A 6,000-nucleotide genomic window follows, 5' to 3' on the forward strand; every position below is an offset into this window, starting at 1 on the left:
GCCTGTCAATATTTTCAATTTATAATCGAAGTTAGTCCTGGTCAAGGGAACCTTAGCCGAAGGAGGCATCTCTTGCCCTTTGTTCATCGTTCGGGAATAAGGGTGGATTGTCCGAAGACCCTCATTCGGATGGTGGCTAACCATTAAGAGTGGTCGCCATATTTGCTGATGGACTTTAGTCTTTTGTCCTTTCCAGAAAGGGTCATCTGTTCGTTGTGAGCGGTTTTTCCTTTTGCTCTAGAGGATGGCTTACCTATGGTATGCTTTAGACCGAGATCTGGATGATAAGATTGTTGGTGGTGTAACCTTGTTGTGAAAGGAGAGGTGGTACCTACACACACTCCAACGATCAAGTCAATAGGCGTTGAAAGTGAGAGATATTTTAAGGTTACATATTGCATACTCGAAGTACCATTTTGTATGACTTTGTATAAGGAAAGAATTAGGATTGTAAAGACCTAGAATATTCTTATGCCCCTGATTATGGTAGATGTCATTTGATGGCAAGACAGCTACGACAGACAGTTCATGTGTCCCTCTTGGATGGTAATCACATGTAATCATAGTGTGTCTAAGGTATGATCTGCTTTGGTAAATATGAATCTAATGACCTAGTTCAGTACAAGGATGCACACTTGACACAACCCGGAACAAAGTTGGATTATTAAATATAAGAAGTTTAGTTGTGTGCTCAACAAATCAACTCTTCAACTCATTTAATTGATAGTTTATGATAGCATTAAATAAGTTTATGTAAAAAGATGATCTTGTTTGTTTATATTTTACTTGATTAAAAAATAACTTTTAATAGTAGAAACGTAAGTGTTAACTCAATATAATGTTCTCATAAGTTCATTTATGTTGATAGGAACATCACATATTGCATATGCAAGAGTTAGAATTATGAATACTCAACTTATTCACCTTAAGGTAAAATTTCTAATCACTAGACTACTTAAAAAAATTTAAAATATTGAGTCATAAAAGACCCATTAGACTACTTAAAATATAAAATTTACATAAAATTATATAGAGATAAAAAAATAATAATAATAAAGTAATATAAAAAAAATTTAAAAAGTTTTGAGCATTGACTCAGCCGGTCCCCGTTCTATCTATGTCACCCACTCTAAATCATAAAGTATATAGTTTAAAGATAAATTATATATTTTCATTTGGAAAACATAGATAAATTAAAATATTTTGGTACAAAAAATATTTAATTGACTATTTTAATTTGAGATTGAAATTATCCATGCCGAAAACATATCCTTGGGGTAATAAAATCATAATTAACAAACTAGATGATAATCGTTCTATTATTTTTATATATTATCACATAGAATAATGACATCTTACCAAAAAAAACATAGAATAATGACATGGATCTTCTTTTTTACATGTCACACAACTTTTTTTTTTTGACAAATACATGTCACACAACTTAAAATATTGATTATTTGTAAATAGAATTTTCACAACTTCGTGTTACACATTTCTTGAAAGTGTTTGTTATATTAATAACTTAGTGCAGTATTACAAATTGATGACACATCTCAAGTAAAAAGAGGGGAAGGAATCCATTTATCCTCATTAAACCAATTGAAATTGACGATACCATCATCATAGTAAGATAAATCAAGTCCAATTAAATCATTATTAAACAAACTATGTCAGTCAAGCTTATTAGGGAAAAACACGTGTAATATGTTTATCTTAATAGTAAGGGATATGTGCTTACATATTAATATACTATTAAAGCAACTAATTAATGATTCCTAAAATCTCTAATGATTTCATCACAAAACGTGCACCAACATTTTTTTTTAACAAACGTGCAACATCTTAATTTCTTTGTAATATGATGGCGAAACACTTTTTTCAGCTATGCGGGTGACGTGGGAACATAATCTCAAGTCATAAATCATAGTCATCTCCAACTAGAAAGCAGCCTCTACTTAGTAGATATGAGATAATCACCTGTACAATTACTTTCTTTTAGATTGAGAGATACATTTATCTTTTGAAAAATAGAACTGGTGGTGGATTTCGATCCTTATCGTTAATATTGTAAAAAAAAAAATAGAGGGTATTTATTAGGCATGGCAATGGGGCGGGGCGGGGACGGGTTTTGCCCTCCCCAAACCTAAACCCATAAAGTTCGGGTTTCCCCAAACCCATCCCAAATTCGAGCGGGGATAAAAATGATAACCCCAAACCCATACCCAACGGGGATCGGGTATCCCCATCGGATTTCTGGTATCCCCATTACGCCTCTTTCCACATGAATTTATATTATATTTTAGTATTTTTTTATTAAAAAAAGTTAAATGTCCAAAATTATTTTTTCTCAACAATATTTTTTTAAATAAAGAAAAAAAAAATAGGGAAAATGGTTTGTTTAATACTCAAATTAAAATAAAAAATAAATATATGAACCTAATTTAAGAGATTGTTTAAGTGTTTCTAATTTAAAAGAGGTGAAATCTAATTTTTAGTATAAGCGGGGCGGGTTCGGGGACGGGTTCGGGGTGGGTATCAATGTACCCATTACCCGTCTCAAACCCATCTTTTAAAATCGGGGAAAACCCGAACCCAAACCCAATCAACTCGGGTATTCCCCGTCAAAACGGATTTGGTTTGGGTGGGTACCCGCGGGTATGAGTTTTATTGCTATGCCTAGTATTTATTCAATAATCAATGAAAATCAATTATATAAATAGATTTACATGTACCAAAAAACTAACTTTTAATTAAATTTTATTTCACATACAAAACTAACTTATTCGATAAATACTCTCAATTCTTTAAAAGATAATCTAAAATAAATCTTTTTTTAATGGAAAAAGATCAATGATACGGATAAAACCGCATCATGAAATAATGAAAACCTTTTTTTCTTCTTTGATCGAATAAATAATGGAAATCCTAAATTAGATTGATTCAGTTCTTGTTGAATTGAGTTCATATTCGTAAGGCTTGACTGAGTTTAAATTTTACTACTGATAGGAGAATTTTGTTAGTGAGTAATACGAAAATATTACTCATGCATGAAATAATGGGAGTCCCAGATTTATGTAGGTTGATTATGTTTGCTGAATTAAGCTCATATTCGTAAGACTTGATTACTGCTGATTACAATAATGATTTTGTTAATGAGTAATATCTAAATATTTGTACATGTTTTTCAAGTTTTAAGACTTTCTTGAAATTATCTCCTCGAAATATTTTAAAAACTATTATGAAAATATAGTAGAGAATTAAGTTTAAAGACTGTTGATCGCGGATATGGATATTTTTGTCATCCATATGTCAACGCAATTAGTATTTACATTCTCTTATTACATTCTCTTAGCTCATAAAAAATATATTTTCTACAAAAATGAAATAATAGTTGGGGCCCTCACCTCGTATGACCATTACTCCTTCCATACAAAACCGTTTGTCCAAATTTGTTTGGTTGATTTGCGATAAGTTGTTCTCAGTAGCGGAGCTAGGGGTGGCCAGGCTGGGCCTTGGCCCACCCCAAAAAATAGGAAATGACTATAATACCCATAGTGTATTAATAAAATTACAAGTATATTATATGTATATTTGTTTGTGCGGAATTATACTAATTCAAACAGATAGCCCAGTTGGTTGCAAGGTGCTTGTAGCTGTTGTGTTTAGGGTTGTGTGTTCAACACCTACTACTTCAACCTTTTGCATATTTTTTTTTTGTTTTATTTTTCTTAAAAGAAAGAATCTCAACATTCCATTTACATCTTTTGTTATTTTTTATAATTGCAAATAAATATCTTTAAAAAACATTGTTTTTCATATCTATATACTTTTAAATTACTACATTATAATTTATTTTAAAAAAAATCAAATTCATCTTCTATAGTTTTTAAATTAATAGTTAGTTATTGTAATTTTTTAAATGATATAAATTTATATCTAAGAATACTCATTTACCTGTTAATTTAAAAATCTAATGTAAAGATAAATTCAAAAGCTTCTTTTTGTGTGAATAAAACAACTTTTTTATCAACAAAAAAATTCACAATTTCCATTTTTTTTATAAAAAAATCTCAACTATTTTTTTTTGGGTGCATAATTACAACTATTTTCAATTAAGAACAATCATTCTTCTTTTAATATACATGTAATATAATAAAACATTTAATTTTTTATTATCAACTTTTTGCAAGTATTATAACTTAAATTTTTTGCATGCAATATAATTTTTAGTGGCCCATCCAATTATTTTTTTCTGGCTCCGCCACTGGTTGTTCTTACATTAAAAAAAAGTAAATGGCACCCAATATCTTCGAGATTATCTTTGGGATACTCTTTTATTATTATTAAAATTGAAAAACGCACTTTAGCCGTGGTTATGTAAGATCAAAAGGTGACTTACGTTCATATTTTGGTAAGGAAAGAACAATATCTATATAGGGCATATACCCATCCGCAGCTAATCTTGAATCATTAAAGTTTGATTACACGTATTATAATATTACTAGTCTTTATCTTATCTCATATACAATGTGTGGATTCTCAAGATAATTCTCACGGTTAAAATTAAATATCTTGAGCATAATTAGAGTGATCTGATCGTAATAGTCTGATAGTAGATTGTTCAAAGAAATTTGAATATATACGTTATAAGGCAACATCATCTTACATCACAACGACTTATTGTTAAAATTATATTTATTTCATCTGAATTAAAAAAAAAAAAAGAAATTCATAATTCGGTTGTGATTTGAAGCCGGCTTAAAAGATTTTATATTTTGATAATATAATAATATATACCAATGAAACTCGAGGAAAGGGGTGTGTGACAATATATGCTGATGCTTATAACTTCAATTTGTTGTTAACTAAAGTGACATGGGTGATGATTACTTTTGTTGACTAAGCATATTTGGATTATTTCTTAGGTTTGATAAGCTCAAAAATAAATCAATCTAAATGACCATAAATCTAGTATGAAAACCTATTGACTAATCAAGACCAGAATCATCAAATTAACCATTTTTTTATCAGATAGTCTAATGATTATATATAATTTCACGAATTCTATTTTTGCATATAACATATGATATTTCTACTAACTGGGTTAAACTTACGGAAAAAAACTCATACACTCTATGTATTGATTAAAGTGGAGAATTCGGCCTGATTTGCTCGAAAGGACTAAGTGGGTAGGCACTCTGTGTTGACGGTACCGTTGGTGTTTGTTGGTATTTCAAGTGTGAGTTGAGTCCCACATCGGATGAAACAATGAATGTTGAATGGTTTATAAGTGAAAGGTGTAACGACCCAAAATTTAGTATTCGTTATTTAATTATTTTATTACGCGAGGGCGTGATTTATAATTAAATTATTAAGCGGCGAATAATCATTTAGCGAGAACGTAAGTTAATGAGCGAGAAGTTATGTTGTTTGAGCCTTTGGGCGTGGGATAGGCATTGGGCCTAAGCCAAGTGGGCTTGGATCCATGAGAAAATGGGAGCTCTATAAGTAGCAAGTCAAACCAATGAATAGTCTCATAAGTTGCAATTCTTGAGAAAGAGCAAGAGGAGGAGCTCATGAGGGAAAGAGAGGAGCTCGTGGGAGAGAAAGAGAAGAGCAAGCTTGTGGATTCGTCGAGCTAAGGTACGAGAGTTAGATTACATATTCGTGAGTGATTCGGAAGAGGGGAGGATGTCGATTCCTCCATTCCCAAACTCTTTCCACTCTATTTTCTTGTGGGTTTTGTGGGTGATTTTCTTAATGGAAAATGGATTCTTTTGATCCTAACATGTGTAGTGAACTCATGGTAGATGAGGTAAACAACTTTGGGGAGTTGAAAATGGGAATATGTAGATGTTTGATCAATGATTTGCATGTTTATGCAACTTTGCTTATTTTGCAAGAAATTGGCATGATTTTGATTGTTTGATGTATTTGGATGTTTAGAAGGGATGATTAATGTTCCTTGATACCATATATGCTTGAATTAGCTGTTTA

Source organism: Trifolium pratense, linkage group LG2, assembly GCF_020283565.1.
Source record: "Trifolium pratense cultivar HEN17-A07 linkage group LG2, ARS_RC_1.1, whole genome shotgun sequence".
Lineage (NCBI taxonomy): Eukaryota > Viridiplantae > Streptophyta > Magnoliopsida > Fabales > Fabaceae > Trifolium > Trifolium pratense.